Genomic DNA, 20,207 nt, shown 5'->3' with positions numbered 1-20,207 from the left:
ACTATACTTGTCCTTACTATTTTCCCTGATAATTGCTGTTTTATTCCATTTCATTTTTAGAAATTCACTTCAAGACCCACTAAACTGGCTTTATTACCCACCAGCAGGTCACAACCTATTGTTTAGCAACTACTTGTGGGCCTTTCTTGACACTTAGGATGGGGGTGGGGCGGGGCAGGGAGAAAAGAAAAGAGTATTACAAACCCACTAGGTGCTATCTAATATATAGTAAGACACCTTTTGTGTCCCAATTTAAGTCTCACGTCAACCCTATGAGGCAAGTAATGCTCGTTTATGTATTCATCCTTTCAACAAATACTTATTGCATACTTACTATGTGTCAGGTACGGTGCTGAACTCGGGAACAACTGAGCAGTGAATCAAACATAGTCTATACCCTCAAAAAACTAGTGTATGGAAGGAAAACATTAAATGGGAGGTAAACGCAAAAAAGAAAAAGCACAGCATGCTTTATAAAAATACATAACAAAGAGATTCAACTTTGAGAAGAATTAAAAGGCTTCCCCACGAATTATCCCACAACTACGCTTGACGGATGCAAAGGAATTGGACAGGCAAAAGTAGGGAAAAGGAAGGTGGTCTGGGCAGATGGAACAGCACTGACTATAGGCAGACTTGAGGCAGGAAGGAATGTGGGTCAAAAGGAGAAAGAATAGAAGCCCAATATGTTGATCACTGAGCACAAGGGAGCCAGTGGTAAGAAATGAGGCCAGAGAAGGAAGCTTGTGCCAAGTCACACAGGGTCTCATGGGGCACACTAAGGACTGAGGACTTCATTCGGGTATAAAAGGAAGCCGAAGCCCCTGAGAAATTTTAAGCAAAAAGGAGTAAAAGGTAGGGAAAAGATCCCATGTGTCTTCCAAACATAACTCTAGCTGTTCTGTGGAGAATGGACTGGAATTAGGCAAAATGAAATATAAGATTAGTTAGGTAGCCACAGTAGCCTGAATGGGAAATGGTGCAGGACTTGACGCAGGTGACGGCGTGGGAGCTGAAGGAAGTTAACCGACTTGAGATAAGATGGTAGAACTGAATGGGAAAGGTGAGTATGTAAGAGAGAAGAGACACCAAGAGAGATGGGGGGAGAAGAGAACAATTCCCAGGTTTCTGGCACAAGAAACTCTAAGAGGGGAACCGTGTAGAATAAGCAAAATTGGGAGAATGATCCTAAATTCAATTTGAGATGTCTATGAGAAGAAAGTCAACAAGAGCCATTGAGTAGACACTGTGGTATCACGCACCTAATAAACGTCAGAACTGAAATCTGGCCAGGTCCATTTGACATGAAAATCAAAGTTCTTTCATAACACTGAAATGAAGATGAGAATTATCATGGTGATAAAGATGAATACAGTATGGCACCAGCTAACATTTACTAAACATCTACAATGTGCTAGGTATTCACAGTAATCCTACTGAAGAAACCGAGGCTCAGAGAGGTAAAGTAGGGAGAATTTGACAAAGGAGCAGAACCAGGACTTAATCTCAGGTCTAGACACACTCCAAAATGTATGCTCTTACACTGTAAACCACAGCACCACTCAACTCCAGAGTGGGGATAACAAGACCTTTAACTAGCAATCACTGGCTAACAACAGATTGAAAGTTCTCTGAAGGTGGGGCAGTGGTGCTCTATTCATCTTTGTAAATTCTAACAGAATATCTCAGTAGTTGTTTGCTGAATGCGATGTGAAGAGATTATGTATAGTACTTGCTGGTAAATCAATTTTTTGATTTGGAAAATCACCAATGGACTACATACTGTTAACTTTTTTTAAATAATATACCTAATTTAAATTCAAAATACACTGGTAGCTTCAAAACTGAGAAAGCCAAAGAGTAAAGAAAAGAAAGATGTCAAAACGGCTATTTTTCCAAATGGGTGTTTATAGAGTTCATCTGATTTTTAAATAACATCAGTACTACTGTAAACTGTTAGTTTATTGGAAAAGAAAAAGCTTTAGCTATTTATTCTAGTGTAAGATTAAATCATTAGAAAATAAAATAAAACCTATCTCCTTACTAAAAGTTTACTGTTTTGGAGAAAAAGGTTAACTTCATTATGTGGTACCAAACAATAGAATAAAATTCATTTCAAGAACATAGGTTTTACCTATCTCTTATAAATTTTATTTAAAGCTAGAATGAGTAAAGTTAGTTCAAAGTTCATTTTAAAATATGTCCTATAAGAAGGCCTTCTAAGAAAGAAAGCTCGGCTCAATTTACCCGATAAATAATGAATATTTTTTAAATGGGCAAGAAGCAAGTTACCATATTTCAGAGTCTAAGTGCCACCGAGAGTAAAATGCACCATTAGTCATGAAACACCAAAACAAAAAAGAGAGAGCAATTGAAGTTTGCTACCATGGTTTCTTATGTAAAATTAACTTACACTTATTGATACAGTTCTTTAGATTTTTTATACAATACTACTACACAAACATAAAAAGTAAAATATAAGCACAATCAATTAGTGAAAGTATTCATGTTCTCAGTGCTACTGGGAACAGTGATGTCACGGCTTTTCTTAAAAAAAAAAAAAAAAAAGAAAAGAAAGAAAAGAAAAAAGAAGAAAAGCGCCACTACTGCCTCTGAGATTTTTTTCTTAAGCTGGTGACACCCATTCTGTAATGGATGCTGATCTTACTAGGGGGTGTCAACAGAAAATTTTCAAATGAAAATCAGGACTCATATTCCTTTCTCAAATGATCCTGAAATGTCAATGGTTGCAGGTGTCCAATCCTACCACCAGGACTAGCAGCCAAGTTCTCTCATGCCTAGGCAATGACATCACAACAGCTGCCTGGCTTGCAGTATAAGACCTCATCTACTGTTAGATGCATCAGGATTTCAGACCTTCACTCCAGGAGAAAATGCGTATCTTAAAAGCCAATATAAAATGGTAAACTGTATCTAATTCTGTAAGAGTGTATATTTATCACATGTAAAGTTTCATCTAGAAAGGAAGCTGTGGTTGACTGTAATTTTGTATCCAATTTTTCACTCCTCTTATCTGGAGAGAATTATACACCCTTGCCTGTTGGCATGTGACTTACAGTGCCCTTCTCTGTGAAAGCAGTGGCCAAAGAAATGTGAATGTAAGTGGACTGTGCCAATTTGCAGCTAAAGCTTTATGAGCTATCACATGGTTCCATCATTTTTCTTTTTCTTCTGCCATGAGAAAAGGATGTCCCAGAGGAGGGCTGCTCTTTCAGCTTGGATACCTGAGTGAGGGTCAAAGCTGACCCTAGAGCAGAGCTATAACCAAAAGGTACTGTAGGAAAGTAATGACCTTTGTTTTTCTCAGTCCCCTGAGATTTCTGGGGTCCTTTTTGTTACTTTCTTCAGGCAGCATAACCTAGGGGAAGTTAACTAATACAGAAGATCCTTGATATGAACTATGGACTCTAAAAATTATTTCCACAACCTGGGCAACATAGTGAGACCCCTACTTACACAAAAAATACAAATATTAGCCAGGTGCAGTGGTTTGTGCCTATAGTCCCAACTTCTCAGGAGGCTGGGGTTAGAGGACTGCTTGAGCCTGAGAGGTGGAGGATGCAGTGAACCGTGATCATTCCACTGCACTACAGCACAATGACAGAGCGAGGTCCTGCCTCTGTAAGAATAAAAATAAAATAAATAAAAAGTATTTCCTAATGTCCTGGGCCAGAAAGACTCCTATAAGCCACCATGTTCTCCGCCATGCCCTTCCAGCCACCGCTGCAATACACATTTCCTTTCCTTCACCTTACTTCCAGAATACTTGTATCAAACAATTCCTCACACCACATTCCATGCTACCCTTGATTCTCTTGGCTAAGGTTCTCAATATTAGCTCTTCCCTTTTCACCCTGCCTCTCAGACATGGTTCAAGATACCATCTTCCCTTGGCTTCCGATCTAATTAAACCTGTTCTCTACTCTGTCCCATCTGCCATGTTCCCAAAACCTGCAACTTCTGCACAGCCCTGTGGACAAGCATCTCACCCATTTATCAGGTGTGAGGATTAAGCACCAACTAGATTCTCTTAGTGGGAGGCCTACCAAAAAGCATTTTTTAAACTCCTCTTTTAAACTGATGATGGGACAAAGCACTATAGAAACAGACAACGAAATACAAAGTATGACTCTAGAAATAATAATGTAAACCTAACTTAAAGCTAGAAAATAACTTCTATAATTCCAACAAACCTATGATTAATTATACAGTGTGGATTTAAAAGTATACATCTCCATGTAGAGACCTTAAAAAAAAAAAAAATCAAAGCTTGTAATGTATGACAAATTCCTGAAAAAAATATTTTTCCATTGAAAAAGAGCTCAACACAACTCAACTAATTATGTGGGCGGATTCATATGCAGTTATTCATGCATTTAAAATTAATTATAGGTTTTCTGTAGTCTACATTACACATATACACCCACATCATATGCATCCTATTTGGCCTCTTTTCTCTTTCACTTATAGTTACTGTATATCTGCCTTATAATGTTACGGTACTTGTTAGCCTAAAGTCCTAAATCTGAAAGAAAAGAAGAACTAAAATAAGATTATTTAGTGCCTTAGGAAAAAGATTTTGTTGTGATCTTGAATAATTTCATTAATGGATTTAGGCATTAGTTACCTCATAAGAAAAATGGGGATATTACTATCTTCCTCACAGAACGAATGTTATGTTTAGGAGCTATTATAACAAACACAGACCACTGCCTGACTAGAGGGCTCTTTCCTAAAAAGGCTAGCTGGATTTCCATTTCCAGTAAAGGTGAACTAGGATTTATAACACTGTTCACATTTTTTAAAAATAGAACACATAAATAAAAACAACTGTTCAAAGGCAACAAAGCATTACACCCCCCTGAAAAAATATATTATATATCTTTTATATATATATATGATACATATATACATACACACACACACAAACACACACACACACACACACACACACACACAGAGAGAGAAAATTACACAGAATAATAAAACTCAAAAAAAAAAAATTTTTAGGCCGGGTGCAGTTGGCTCACACCTATAATCCCAGCATTTTGAGAGGCCAAGATGGGCAGATCGCCTGAGCCCAGGAGTTCGAGACCCACCTGGGCAACATGAAGAAATCCCATCTCTACAAAAAATACGAAAATTAGCTGCATGTGGTGGCATGCGCCTGTAGTCCCAACTACTCAGGACGCTGAGGTGGGAGGAACACCTGACCCTGGGAGGTGGAGGCTGGTGATGCAGTGAGCCATGATCATGCCACTGCACTCCAGCCTGGGCAACCAGAGTGAGACCCTGTCACACACACACACGTACACACAGACACAAAATTCTGGCATTTAAGAACATGTTTCTCCCAAGGATATGGACTGATTACTGAAGAGGTAACTAAGAGGCTCAAAGGGGATCAGAGGTTTCAAATCCCCGACAGGATGAAGAGGACAAAACTGTAATTTTTTGCAGGACCCACAGAAGAGAAGAGGTCCCAGTAAGTGCTTTAGGCTTTGGGTTGGACCTCAAATAATTATACCTCATGAGAAGGGTAAAAAGAAAATAGATGAATCCTCAGAGACTAAGCCCATCTTCAAATCACCTAAATCCCTAATTGGGAAGGAAGGATGAATAGAGAAGCGGATGAGACAATTGCTAGCATGACTAGCCTTAAAAAACAAAATTAATATAAATCCTCTCTGGAGGAGGAAACTATTACCCTAGACCTTAAAATATACCTGTAGTTTTGAATATACAACAATTGGCACTGAATAAAAAATAACCAAGCAAACAGGGGCAAAAGAAAGGTGACAACAGAGATTCAAAGCAATAGAAACAGACCCAGAAGGGATTCAAATAACACTGGCCTCAGACACAGACACTAAAATAACTTTGCTCAACATAAGATAGAAAGAAAGAGGTAGAAGGGAGAGAGAGAGGGAGATAAGATGGAAGACAGAGGGGAAGAAAGTTTTAAACGATTGAGAATTTTGCATAAAATTAAAACTGACAAATTAGATTTTGGAACTAAAAAAAAAATGAATTAAAAACTCAGTGGACAGGTTTCACAGAAAATTAGATTAGTTGAAGAAAAAAACTAGTGAACAGATAGGTCAGAAAAAAATACCCAGATTAAGCCCAAAGAGATAACACTGAAAAACCGAAGGGAGAGTAAGTTATACACGAACTACTGTGACTAGGTCTAACTTGAATGTCACTGGAGTCCCAGAAAAAAAAATAAAAAGAGAATCGGCTTACGAGAAATAATAAGTAATGGTAAGAAATACCCAAAATTAATACCAAAAAATCAGATCCCAGATTCAAGAAACACTCTAAACCTCAAGCAGGACAAATGCAAAGACAGCAACACCTGCACTAATCATAGCGCAACTGCTAAAAATAAAAAATGAAAAGAAAAAAACTTAAAAGTAGCCACAAAAAACAAAATTACCATTGAAGGAACCCAAAAGACTTACAGACGACTTTCCAGCAGAAACAATGTAAGCCAGAAGACAATGAAATGGTATTTTAAAGATCCTGAAAGAAAGTAAATGCCAATCTAGATTTATATACCCAATGAAAATATCAAAAACCAAAGTGAGATTCTGACAAGAAGGTTTCAGAACTGTCATATAGTTTCTAAAACTCTGAATTCCCAAAGATAGGGCTCTCTTTTAGGACAAGGACCTACAGTGAAGTGAAGCTTCTGGAAGTAAAATCAAAGTTGAACAGTATAGAGACCATAGAACTGAAGTAAAGAAAAAGTTCAGGAAAAGGCAGGAGAAGGAAACAGAGCCAGGCAAGATTAGGTCGCAAATTACACGATTTTAAGCATCACAGGAAACCTTCACAAGAGATAGCTCAGTGAAGTATAACAGCTACCTACTTCTCCTCCTAAAAGTTCAGAAAAACTAATTTCACATATAAATGAGCAATAAACAAGTGTTAACGTAAGATCCTATAGGAAGTTAACACTTGTTTATTGCTCATTTATATGTGAAATTAGTTTTTCTGAAAAATCAGAATAAGATTCAGACTAATGTCCCTAGAGACAATGAAAGCATGATAGACAAACATCAACACAAAATAAAAACTGTAAACCTTCCTTTCAAATTAGTTAAAATACTTTAAGAAAATTACACATGACATGAAATAATACACAAATCAAAATTACAAAAATGTAAAAATGAGGTGATAAACTCAGGGAAAAAAGTCAGACTTAAATGAAAAATATCATTTCCAATATGAAAATCAATTAGAGAAAACACAGTAACAACAACAACAACCCACAACAGATAATGCCTTAAGAGAAACAGAAGGTAAAAGGAGATAAATTCAAAAAATCCTGAGGAAATAGCTAAAAAGGATTCAAAGTAAAGTGACAAATATTGAAGACAGGAAAAGAAAATCAAACAGATGGATAATAAAGGGCAAAAGAAGAAATCAAAAGCAAGGAAACAAATACAAAAAGAAAACTGATACAAGAAATAGAAAACCTGAATAGGTATAATAACTATTAAATAAAGGGAACACATAATTAAGACATGTTTAATGAAGAAAACTACAAGCTCTTACGGCTTCATTAGTGAGTTCTTCCAACCTTTTAGGGAACAACACATATCAACATCACACCAAATTTTCCAGAGAACAGAGAAAGAGGAATCATTCGTTTTATGAGGCCAGTAAAACCTTGATACTAAAATCTAAGGACAATGCAAGAAAGGAAATTTATCCCTCATTTAAACATTGATGTGAAAATTCTAAACAATATTTTAGCAAAAGGAATGCAGCAATATATTAAAGAATAATACATGACAACCAACTTGAGTTTATTCCAATAACACAAAGGAGATGTCTTAATCTGATAAAGGGTATCTATCTTAAAAAAACTGTGTCTCGGCCGGGCGCGGTGGCTCAAGCCTGTAATCCCAGCACTTTGGGAGGCCGAGACGGGCGGATCACGAGGTCAGGAGATCGAGACCATCCTGGCGAACACGGTGAAACCCCGTCTCTACTAAAAAAAAATACAAAAAACTAGCCGGGCGTGGTGGCGGCGCCTGTAGTCCCAGCTACCCGGGAGGCTGAGGCAGGAGAATGGCGGGAACCCGGGGGGCGGAGCTTGCAGTGAGCTGAGATCCGGCCACTGCACTCCAGCCCGGGCGACAGAGCCAGACTCCGTCTCAAAAAAAAAAAAAAAAAACTGTGTCTCACCTGAATGTTCATCAAAATGGATAAGCAAACTGTAATATTTATACAATGGAATACTACTTACCAATAAAAAGAATAAATTGCTGATAGGTGAAGCAATATGGATGATTCTCAAAAAATCTTTATGTTGAGTGAAAGAAGCCAGAACCAAGAGAATTCCATTTCTATAAGGAAATGCTATAGAATACCATTTCTATAAGGTTTAAGAAAAGCAAAACTAATATATGGTAACATACATCAGAACAGTTGTTGTCTCTGGTGGGGTAAAGGAATTGGAAATAATTAGAAGAGTATATGGGAAACTGAGCTACATCTTGATTGAGGTGTTAATTACACAGGTGTATACATGTTTCAAAATTAAAACTGTATGCTTAAGATGTGTTCATTTTACTATATGTGAATTATAAATCAATCAAAAAACTCAATTAAAAAACCTATAGCCACCATCGTACTGAAAGGTGAAATGTTGAAAGTTTTCCCTTCAAAACAGAGAAAACAGGGCCGGGCACAGTGGCTCACACCTGTAATCCCAGCACTTTGGGAGGCCGAGGGGGGCAGATCACCTGAGGTCAGGAGTTCAAGATCAGCCTGGCCAACATGGTGAAACCCCATCTCTACTAAAAATGCAAAACAATTAGCCAGGCATGGTGGCAGACACCTGTAATCCCAGCTACTCGGGAGGCTGAGACAGGACAATCACTTGAACCTGGGAGGCAGAGATTGCAGTGAGCCGAGATCACACCACTGCACTCCAGCCTGGGTGACAAGAGTGAAATTCCATCTCAAAAATGAATTAAAAAAAAAAAAAAAAAACCCAGAAAAGAATAGGAATTCCTGCCATCATCAATCCCATTAAACATTATACTGCTGGTCCTAAGCCCATGTAATAAAGAACAAGAAAGGAAGGCATAACGATTAAAAGAGGAAATAAAACTACTATTTGCAGACAACATGATTGTGTCTGGAAAAAACACAATATTTACAGATAAATTATTGGAATCAACAAGACAGCTTAGCAAATGTGCTGGATACTACGTCAGGTTTCAAAATTTAACTATATTTCAACACATCCACAAATATTTAGAGTATGAAATTCAAAGATACCATTTACAATAGCAGAGAACACCAAATGCCCAGAAACAAATATAATGAAAATAAGCAAGACTTATATACGAATATCTATAATAAGTGAAAGAAATGACAGAAGGACCTAAATTACATAAAGGAATCTGTCATGTTCATTATACAGTCTTCATGTGAAGACCAAATATGTAAATAATCAAATCTACTCACATTTATATCAATTCAATGAAATCCCAATACAAATCTTAGCAAGGCACTTTAAGGGAAATTAACAAACCAATTCAAAAATTATATGAAACTACAAAGACCAATAATAACCAAGAAAAAACTTTTAATAATAACAAAATGGGAAGACTTAGTCTACTAGATATTAGAACTCATTATAAAGCTTCAATAATTCATTCAGCTGGTAGTGGTACAATAAAGAGACCAGGAAGAGACCCCTGCATACATGGACATTTGATTAATGAAAGTGGCAATGCAGAAAAGTAGAGAAAGGATGATCTTTGCAATAAATAGTGCCATGTCTACTGAAGATTCATATCGCAAAATAATAATAATCCCAGCACTTCGGGAAGCTGAGGTGGGCAGATCAACTGAGGTCAGGAGTTCAAGACCAGCCTGGCCAACATGGTGAAACCCCGTCTCTACTCAAAAGTACAAAAATTAGACGGGCATGGTGGTGGGCAACTGTAATTCTAGCTACTCAGGAGGCTGAGGCTGGAGAATCTCTTGAACCCTGGAGGCGAGAGGTTGCAGTGAGCTGAGACCATGCCACTGTACTCCAGCCTGGGCGACGGAGTAAGACTCCATCTCCAAAAATAAAAATAAAAAAACAATAATAATAATAAGTGAGGTGATGGACATGTTGATTCACTTGATTTAATCATTCCACATTGTACACATATATCAAAACATCACATTGTACTCTATAAAATATATAAAATTATGACTCAATTAAAAATAATATTAATTTTTAAAAGAGTGGAAAGATAAGGCACAGAGTGGAAAATAAATTATAGCACATAACCAAATAAACTGTGTCTAAAGTATACAAAGAATTCCTTAAAAATAACAACAAAACAACATAGCCAAATAACCAGCAGGTACATTAAAAGATGTTCAGCTTCACTGGTAATCAGGAAAATGCAAATTAAAACCAAAGCAAAATATACTACACATTCATTTAGAATGGCTAAAATTAAAAAGACCTTTAATAGTAAGTGTTGGTGACGATATAGAGCAAGAGGAGCTCACACAGCAGATGAGGATGCAAATCAGTTCCACCACATTGGAAAACTTGGCATTTTATGCTAAACATATACATACACTATGACCCAAAAATTTCACTCCTATGTACATACCAAACAAAAGTGGGAGTATATAAACACCAGATATATTCACTATAATGTCATAGCTGCATTATTTGAAATAACCAAAACCAAAGGGGAAACATAAATGTCTACAGACAGTAGAATGGATCAATTGTGGCATATTCATATCATGGAATAGCATACAGCAATGAAAAGGAGCAAACCACAGTTGCACACAACAAGGATAATCTCACAAATATAATTGTTGAGCATAAGAAACCAAGTAAAATATTAAATATACTCATGACTCCATCTATATAACTCCATGTATATATGTTCAACAACAGGTAAAAATGATCAGTGTTATTAGAAGTTAAGATAATGGTTTTAGCTGGGCACATTGGCTCACACTGTAATCATAGCTACTCAGGAGGGTGAGGTGGGAAGACCATTTGAGCCCAGGAGTTCAAGACTAGCCTGGGCAGCACGGCAGGAAATTAGCCAGGTTGGGGGTCTGGGGGAGCAGTGCATGCCTGTAGTAACGACTACTCAGGAAGTTGAAGTAGGAGGGTTCTCTGAGCCCAGGAGTTTGAGGCTACAGTGTGCTATGTCTGTGCCACTGCACTCCAGTCTGAACAACAGTGAGACCTCATCTCAAAAAAAAAGGAAAAGAAAGAAAAAAAACAAAAGGTAATGGTTCTCTAATTGAGGGAGTGGTGTTTGGAAAGACACATAAGGATGGCTGGCAAGATGCTTATTAATGTTCTATGTCTTGACCTGGATGTTTTAACTTTGTGATAATTTATCAAGCTGTTAACTTGTATTTGTGCATTTTTCTGTTTGTTCCTTTTTTTATGTTATAAAAAAGTTTTTCTAAACATAAAAACAAAAACAGCTGGAAAAAATTAGAATTTTACACTTTTTGGCAGACAATTTTTTTCTCCACAAATTCCTTGGGGGGAAAAATGTGAAATTTCCTATAATGATCAAATGAGAACCCTGCCAATTCCTAATTCCCAGGACATACTGAGCTTTTTTAGGCATAATATATGAATTTCAGAAATGGTTAGTAAAAAAAAAAAAGTCATCATGAGCTTCACTAGCAGTAAATATTCCTGAATTTGCCTCCATGTTTGATTTAATTATTACACTGGGAAAAAGAAATAGCCCATATATTTTTCTGCACCTAAGCTTTCTAGTAAGCAAATGAGAGATATTCACTTTTCAGATTTTAGGAATATCTTTTGTATCGATAACTCACACCAATGGGTCTTAAAACCAGGTTCAGGCCGGGCACGGTGGTTCATGCCTATAATCCCAGCACTTTGGAAGGCCAAGATGGGCAGATCACAAGATCAAGAGATCGAGACCATCCTGGCCAACACACTGAAACCCCATCTCTAACAATACAAAAATTAGCTGGGCATGGTGGCACATGCTTATAGTCCCAGCTACTCGGGAGGCTGACAGGAGAATTGCTTGAACATGAGAGGCAGGGGGGTTGCAGGAAGCCGAGATCCCACCGCTGCACTCCAGCCTGGCGAAACAGCGAGACTCTGTCTCACAAAAAACAGGCTCAAAGAGAATACAGTTGTCTATTTTTTATTATCACTACTGTTAAATGAACAAACGCTTGATTTTTAAATCCTTGATACAAATTGAGACATTTGATATATCTTTGCCAAAAGAAAATAGATAAAAGGAATCTACCTCCTCCGCATTCAGCAAGCACCAAAAGAAGTTAATTTATTCAACACATAAGGGTCACAAAAGAATAATAAAAGCAGTCATCATTTACTGAGCTTTACTGTGTTCTGGACACTTGCTAAGTATATAAGAAACTCACTTCACTCTCACAACAATACTATGAGGAGGAATAAATTATTTTCCCCCATTTTACAGATGAGGAAATTGAGGCTTAGAGACAACAAATAATTTGCACAATTAACAAAGCAAGTAGCAGAGGCAGCTTTCAATCAGTTCACTGGTTTGGTGTGAAATACCTGATTTCTATTTTCTACTTTGTGTCTTTTTTTATTTTAAAATTTTAAGCCTGAGGACTATGAAATGCAGAGAACATGTGTGTATAAGCTTACATATATACACACGCATAGGGATTTTAAAGGCCCCAAACTACTCACACGTCATAAGCCCTGTATATAGCTCTGCACCAGAACAGAGCTTAGGTTTTCTCCAAGAAACAAAACGACTTCTCAATGATAGACGAGCAAGCCAAAGCACCGCATATAGTAAGTCTACAAAGCATTAACTGGATTAATTAGCAAGGGATTTGAGAAGCAGCTTGGAGCTAGGAAACCAAAACACTAAATTGTTTAAATACTTTGGCAAAAGATCAAGGTTTCTAGGCAGCACTGGGTCTCCTTCCATCCTTTTCGTTCCATGTTTTAACACATTTAACCTGTCTGAGGTAGTTTTTCATGAGATATGAATGACATTGTCAAAATACCAAAAAGAAAAGAGAATTTAAAAAATACTGCAAGCTGTTACCAATTCTGCCAACAGGCAAGAGCCCAGGCAACATTAATTACAAATCAATCGCTTAGGACATAAACAGTTCTTACCACTGGTATACTCTCCCTCTAAAATAACTTGCTCTAGAGGAAAAAAACAAAGCAATGTCTCTTCTATTATACTTGGTGAACTAATCAGGACAAAGAAACAAAGTAAAACAGGAGAAAATGCACCAAATAGCAAACGTGAAAAAGGAATCCTAGCTAGATGAACGCCCGGAATGCTACCGGAATAGCACTGTCATTTAGAAATAACGAAGAGGAAGTGGTCAGGGTAGGGACACCAGCTGAATGGGTTTCTGGTTTCCAGGAAGTAAGAATTTTTACAACGCAGCTGATTTTCACAAACACATATGGCAGCAAATTGATAAAAGAAGGCTTTCAACAATACAATCATGGGAGAGGTGGGGGGAATCTGTGTCCCTCTAGTAATGAAGGTAGTTTTATAATGGTCAAGCACACTCATCACAGCCCTCACCACCACCACACACAACTATCCAATCATAATAATACACTTCAAAAATCAAAGGATCCTTCCAGAAGTCTAGTTCATCTAGACCCGATCCACAAACTACTGTTAGTTTCCCTAACTCTTTATCTTGGATATCTGCATTTTCCTCTTGATTTCCAGGAAAAAAAAATTGCAAAAACCTAAGTACCTTTCTACTGCAAAAACTCTCAAAACACACTTTTCCACCACACACTTCATTCACTCCGATAGAAAAAAAGTAGTAGAAAAGAATCAGTAATTTTCCCTCACAATATATTCTGACTTCTGTTAGGTCCTTTGGATTTCCTGAGGATATGGTAAAAAGTGGTGTCCGGAGCTGCACGCCTCGGCCATAGCGAATAACAATTAAAGATTAAACGCCTGAGCTATATTCATTTCCACTCCACACCTTCTCCCTAGATTTACCTTCTTCCCTGTATTAATACCGCCATTAAAAGATGGCGCTCTTCCTGCTTCTTCTTCATTCATTTTTCCCCGCGCCGCGAAAAGACTACCTGACAGCGCAGGCGCAACATGACGTCTATCTGGCCACGCCTTCCGCAATGAGGTCATTTCCGCCTTAGCCCAACCCCTTCCCCTCCAAATGTCTATAAGGCATTGCATTACCGCCATTAAACGAGACTTGATCAGAGCACTGTCTTGTCTCCATTTCTCGTCTCTTGTTCCCCAAATTCCCACCCCCTCCTCCAGGGCCTATACTGACTATCCCGCGGGCCGGGATAAAGTGGTATATGGTACATATGCTATATAAAAGTGGGGAGAGCTTCAGCTATGAAGTCTGGCAAAAGTGGGATGGTTAGGGGTCATTTTCTTAACCTCCCTCAATAAAATGAGGAAGAAGGGCTATCTCGGAATTTGAGAATGAAAGATCTATGTGTAAAGCATCCAGCAGGGTGTCTGACACACAGTAGGTGCTTGGCAGTTACTATTATTATTTCTCCTTGGTTCTGGGGACATGGTATGTTAAGTTTCAGGATAACATAAACTCTTTCCTGAACCAGAAATTTTATTGACAATTAGATAAACAAGCTGCTGGAAGATTATGGTAGGGTGCTATCTGTTGATCTTGAACAAAATTTACCTCAGTATGTCCAGGGCACCGTCTCCAAAGGTTTCACAACACTCTCACATCAACTGTGCACTTTCATAAAATAACTATGAGGAAAGGCTAATGGGCAATAATACCCCTGGGCTCGCATATGAATTAACAAGACTGAAGGAAATCAGGGAGTTCACAGTGCAGCCAAGCTCACACAAATTTCTTGACTATGGGTATTTTATTCACCAGACTTGGCTTACCATGAGAGAAAAAGTAACACAAGTTCATTTCTTCAATCAAATTATAGAGGGGAAAATGTGGTTAAGAAGAAAAAAGCTAATATAGTTTTTTACAAAAATAAAAAGGAGAGGATATATAATAAAATACCAAAAGAAAGGTGGCCAAAAAGGTGGTTAGGTAAAATATATTATAGTTTGAGTCTAAGTTTTTAATATTTCATATTAGAGAATTTTTAAGTGACTTAATATCACATGCTATTCATTTCAAATTTGAGGAAATATTAAAATGTTAATGCATATAACAAATTTTTATACATCATTTTTAATGTTATCTTACAAATCAAAGTTGTTTATTCGCATTACAAAATTTACCAGACTTTTTCAAAAGAAGTTCATTCCCTTTCTGTTTCATTTAACAGAGAATAATTTACAAAAATAATAATATAAAATGTTTTGGATTATTTATTGTATAAAATAGGCTACAATACAACTACATTTCTGTTATCTTCTATAGTTCTCCTACTAAACATATATTGAATACCTACTATGAGGAAAGTACTCTGAATACCTCATATTATTACATTTCTTATGCCATTAAATTCTCAAGATAATAAAATAGTCAGGGGATAGTAATTCCATATTACTGATGAGAAAACTGAGATCCAAAAAGGTCAAGTGCCTTGTCCAAGTCAGTTTACTGGGCAAGAAAGGGTCAGGATTTAAACTCCTCCCAACCAAGGATAAAGCCTGTATATCTTATGTTTTGCATGCTGCTTTCTATGTTCCTAGATTCTCTGCAATTAGAATAATCAAAGGGATCCCACCATTCCGCTACATTCACAGACACCAGTGTCTCATCACTCAACAAAGATACTTCACAATTAGCACCCCCTTGCCTGCTCCAAAGAGGATCGAGCATCTTTCAACAAACCAGGTCAAGTTAAAGGAGAAAACACAACTTCAGAATAGTCTTGTTGCATTAGCAATAACCCAGAAACAACCAGATACCTATCCAGGGGTAAGGTATGGACACAAACATTATATGTATGTAGTTGTTCTGAAAACTGAAAAACCAAACTACTTTAAAATTACTGTTCAACCAGATACTACTATCCAGGGTTAAGGTATGAATAAAAATGTTATACATATGTAGTTTTTCTGAACACTGAGACACCAAACTGTTTTAAAATTATTGTTCAACACTATATAAAGAAAGGCTAAAAGCACAATTTGGGAGCCCTGATTCTATCAATGGCAATCTCAACCTAAACCTCAAGGTCAGCACTTCTTTTCTTAAAGAAAAGGAAAAAATTAAGAAAGTTGAGAACCTGCCCAAATGTAAAGACCAAGAAAAACAGTGCTAGTCTACTTTGACTTCAGCTAATCCAACCTGATGACATAAAACATATAAACCAATGTAATTTCTACATCATTCTGACACTGCTCCTGCACATGTTGTGGCAAAAAGACTGTACTATTTCTTTCATTCCTCCTATGAAACCTCTATGATGGGACCCATTAATAATCCCATGTTTAAAATAAAAATATGAAACAGCTTGTACATCCTATCATCACACAGCTTATAAACTGGCTATACCAGAACCAGAATTTCACCAAGCCATACTATTGCAAAATGTTGTTCCAACAGAGAAGTTGAGCATTCCAGAAACACAGCCTAACCATTAACCTTAAGCAGAGCTACTATAGACAGAGGCAGCACAGTACAGGCCTAGAATCGAATCAACAATCCACTACTTACTAGCTGTATTACCTTAAAGCAAGTTACTTCATCTTTCTGTGCCTTGGTTTGTAACACTTATAAAATGAGGACAATAATTAATCTCTTATGGGCTCCAGGAAGAATAAGAAAAAATACACACATACTTGTTCATCTGTATATATATGTATGTGTATGTGTACATATATGTGTGTATATATATGTGTATATATATATAAAGCAAATAGAAGCTTAACAAATGTTAAGTTACAGTCACGAGCTTTGCTACATTTCAATACTCAGTTACAACAAAAATGATGATATTTGAGGAGCAACTGCAGAATCTGCTAGTGCTTTAACTGAATCCTTAGAAAACTGAAATATGGGCAAGTTAAAAAAAAATAGCCATATCAAGAATCATTAGTCACAATAGATCAGACCCAAAGATTTCCCAAATGTCCTTAAATTGCATTAGATATGTTGGCCAATCATTCAAGGCAATACCTGGACAAGAAAACCTAACAAAGAAAATTTCTTTTTCCTTCTACATTCAGTTTCCTTGTACAGTGGCAAGTAGGATCCAATTATGGATTTAGACCCTCAGGAAGCCCTACCTAGGAAAACCTCATTCTAAAAGAAAATCATTTCACCCTCCCTCAGTGGCAGTGCCCAAACCCTCCCACTGTTTCCTCAGTTTGCAAATACCACAGATAACGGAAATATTTTATTTATAGGGAAGTCCATAGTACATTTAAGTAGAAACAATCTTTTTAGGTGTATTATCATCTCCACAAAAAGCCACACACAGGCAAGAGCCATATCTTTTCCATGCAGACATGTTTCATTCTGCTCACGCGGAAGGGGCAGTGCAGCAGAGCACCTGGAGGCCACAGGGACCATCCAGGTCTGGGCTGAGTCACATGCTCTAATCGACCTTGGGCACAGACAAAAAGTGTCTGTTAGCAGTGGGAAGCCAAGCTTGAAAGATCATATAGACCACTTTGAACCATTACCAAGATAAGTGGTGAACAAAAGAAGCCAGCAGAGGCAAAGCCATGATGAAAGAGATGAAGCCACACTGGAGCATGACTTTCCGGTTCCAGTTGGTTCTCATGAAGCCCAGCTGGTTTTGCTTCCTGTTCTTCACTGTACAACAGACCTCTCCACCTCTATCCCTCCCTTCCTGAGCTAGTTTTAGTGAAATTCCACCCCTTGGATTCAAAAATGCCTTAACAAGGACATTAGCCCACTGCCTGGCACACAGAAGGGATTCAATTAAACACATGTAAAAAACAGGAGTACAAACCTTATAAAATACCTGATGTTAGATGGGGCATTCTCATAATTACAGTTTCCTCAACAGACAGGCCGATTTCCCTTAATCCACTTATCCAATAATTGTTAAGGAAATAAACAGTATTTGACACAACACGACACTTCATTCCAATTTATCATCTAATAATAATTAAGTATTCAAAGCTTACAATGAAAGCACAGCTCCGCAGTTCATATTGTTCTTTTAAATTGAATAATTTGGAATCCTATGAAGAGTTCCACCTTACAGCAGATTCCCTCATTCTTGTGCAAATACAATCTGTCTATCAACATATTAGCATTTCAATCACCCTTGTTTTTTTCATAACTGGGAGAAGCTGTCTTCATTTATTCCTATTGAGCATCTACCACCTATGAATTATTTCTGAAGCTAAGCAGTAAAATTGAGAGAAACTGAAACTATTTTCAAAAATAAATGTAGGACACTGGTTCCAGTTGCATACTCCCAAATAGTATAAATGTTCTTTAATGATTAATTTACTTTAAGATGAAAATAATTTCTTTTGAATTAAATTGTTATAATGGTTAGAAATGGAACACCAACCCCATGTTTCAAAGGTTTTTGTCTTTTTTTTTTTTTTTTTTTTAAGAATTCTGGATCAATTTATATTCCTGGAGTAAATACATCCACCACTCAAAAAAAATTTTTTTAAGTCCCCTTTAAGCATCCCTTTAAGGTACTGACCATAAATGGTGTAATTTGCCCTGGACATCATTAAAATGTAAAGTTAATGAGGATTCAGCTGAAAACAGAAGGAATGTAACCTATTTTCAGGCAAAAGTTCTAACACAGCAATCAGAGGAAAAAGCTCTTTGATGTTTCTTTGTCTCTTCTCATTAATTTTTTTTGTCTCAAAAAAAAAAAAACAGACTATTTAAACTTTAAAAAAAGCACCAAAGTTTAAACATGATAATTATAACAGAACTCCAATGAGGTCGTTAGAATTTTTTATGAGATAAACAAGAATCAGTCATATATACATGGAAATAACACCACCTACCTGGCAGAGTGATTATAAGTTTTACAAATATTGTAAGTAAAATGTATGGCAGAATAGCTGACACATGAAAGGTACTCACTTATATTATCTCCCTCTTTGTCACACTCTGTCCCCAAGGGCCTAGCACAGTGCTGGTACAAAAATAGTAATCAAAGAGTCACCATTATTATTATTATCACATATGCTGTATTCTTTTTCCTACTGAAGAACTCACTATATTAACCCTAACCTTCTTTCCAAGATTTATGCAAGACTCAGCACCTTCTGTCACTAGGCAGGTGGGGCATTATCCAAATAACTAACATGGAGTAAACAGTCCTGTGTGACATTTTATCATGTGAAGTGCCTACACAGGTATAAATATTATATCTTTTCTGGTTTTATTGCCTCATTTTACAATTATGCTACTAAAGAGCAAAATAGCACGCAGAATGTTAAGTGGCATTCTGCTGCTTGGAATTTCATCCCAAGGCTCCATTCAGAATAACAAATGTGGGAGCTATTTCATCTCTGCTCTATTGTGAAGAAAGTCATCACCTTTACTTGAATATATACGAGAGTTTGACTTTCTGCATCCCATTTTGTGCTAAGTGAAATCTTAAACCAAATGTGATCATTACCAAGGTGATGTCATTAAGGAAGTAGTATAGTGCTTTCCAGAGAGACCCTACCCTACACTTTGTTATTGTTATACCAATTCCATAATCCTAGTAAACAAAGCCTAATCAGCAATAAGTGGATCTATCCAAGATGATCCACCCTTAAATACCATGAGAATTTAAAATTTATCTTCACCCAAACAAAAAATTACAAATTCAATAAACTAATCACAGTTATTTTAAATGTTAAGAGACCATCAAAGTAATGTTTCTCCAGTAATTGTCATTTTAAAGGCATTTCCACATAAATTACCTAATTTTCAGTGGTTTGTTCATTCCATAAATATTCACTAAATCTTCTTAATATTGAAATCTGGTCATACAGTGGTGAAGAAAATACTGGGTGATCTCTACCCTCACAGAGTTTAAGGTCCAGTACAGAAGCTCAAATGAATAACTGCACAAGTAATGTAACTATAAGCTATGATAAGTGCCACAAGACCATACAGTGTAAGAACAAGCTTACTTTGGGGATCTGAAAAGGTTCCCCCCTTAGGATGATTTAATGTCTGAAGTGAGACCTGAAGGAATGGGAGAATGAGGTTGGTTTGGGGAGGTGGGG

At 37.0% G+C, this 20,207-nt stretch overlaps 1 protein-coding gene across 23 annotated transcripts in view; it reads right to left on the bottom strand.

Annotated features, from left to right (window-relative positions):
- Positions 1-20,207, bottom strand: part of DENND1A (DENN domain containing 1A) — a 544,513-nt gene that overhangs the window by 438,037 nt on the left and 86,269 nt on the right. The gene's annotated exons all lie outside the window — the stretch shown is intronic.

This window comes from Macaca mulatta, chromosome 15, assembly GCF_049350105.2.
Source record: "Macaca mulatta isolate MMU2019108-1 chromosome 15, T2T-MMU8v2.0, whole genome shotgun sequence".
Taxonomy (NCBI): Eukaryota; Metazoa; Chordata; class Mammalia; order Primates; family Cercopithecidae; genus Macaca; species Macaca mulatta.
Note: the sequence above shows the minus strand (reverse complement) of the source record. Positions and strands in the feature narration are given on the sequence as shown.